Raw genomic sequence first — 1,066 nt, 5'->3', positions numbered from 1 at the left:
AGCTGAAAACTGAGAGCCCAGACTTAAAAGACCTGTTCAGCACCTTACAGCAGACTCCAAGAGATCATGTCCTTCTGCTGGCAGAAGGAATCACCTACATCCTTGATGCTCTGCATGGTGAGGCTTTGGGTCTTTAAGAGGGAAATCGAGGCAGGGATGACTGCTAGGTCTGTCATTCCCTCCTTCCTTCTTCTCATACTTTTGCTCCTCCTCAACTGGAATCTACATCTGAGTCCCATCAGGGGAGAGGACAGAAACCCCTTCTGGACACCTTCAAGGCTCCCTGCTCCCTCAAATTGTGGTCACAGCTTCCTCCTGAGGGGTAGCTCTGATCTCTGCTCAGCTGACATGGACAGGACCTAAGGATGGTGCTGTGTCTGGGAGGGAGAGCTGCGTTGGATATCAGGGAAAGGTTCTTATCCCAGAGGGTGGTGGGGCACCCCAGGCTCCCAGGGAATGGGCAGGACCACAAGACTGACAGAGCTCAGGGAACATTTGGAAAATGCTCTCAGGCACAGGCCAGGATTGTTGGGATGTCCTGGGCAGGGACAGGAGTTGGATTTCAATTTCCTTGTGTGTCCCTTCCAACTCAGTATTCCATGATCCTGTGTGTAACAGCAATATCACACTCACAGTGAGGCTGCACAAATCATTTCCATTAAAACATCCTAAGAACTTTTGACCAAACAGGCATTTCCTACAAGAAATGATTACCCTTCCCCTCCTCTTCACTCTTTCCCACCCTGCTCACTCTTTCCCACCCTACCAGTAACCTCCAACACATTTCTGGGAGGTGCTGGATCCAAACTCAGTTTATTTTTTGCAGAGTTAATGGAGGATCAGCTGCTGCTGCTGCTGAAATCCTTGGAAAGGAAGATTGTGCCCCAACAGCTCAAGCTGGTGAGAACACACTTCACACTTGGCTCCTTTCAAGAGGGGCAGGGACTATGTCAGTTCTAGCAACATTTCTATAGTGATATCACAACTTGACAACTGATTAAAATCCTGATTTTGCTTTTTTTTATTGTTGCTCGGAAGGTTGAAAGCCTCCTGAAACACGACCTGG

The 1,066-nt window shown here is 48.7% G+C and overlaps 1 long non-coding RNA gene across 1 annotated transcript; it reads left to right on the top strand.

Moving 5' to 3' along the window:
* The first annotated feature begins 7 nt into the window (after positions 1 to 7).
* Positions 8 to 1,066, top strand: LOC130588269 (uncharacterized). Its single transcript, XR_008966927.1, has 3 exons — positions 8 to 117; positions 827 to 900; positions 1,039 to 1,066. It is a non-coding gene; the product is annotated as an uncharacterized LOC130588269 (long non-coding RNA).

This window comes from Malurus melanocephalus, unplaced genomic scaffold, assembly GCF_030028575.1.
Source record: "Malurus melanocephalus ecotype Western Australia unplaced genomic scaffold, MMel_1.1 scaffold_4014, whole genome shotgun sequence".
Lineage (NCBI taxonomy): Eukaryota > Metazoa > Chordata > Aves > Passeriformes > Maluridae > Malurus > Malurus melanocephalus.
The sequence above is the reverse complement of the archived record's forward strand: the minus strand, read 5'-3'. Positions and strand labels throughout refer to the sequence as shown.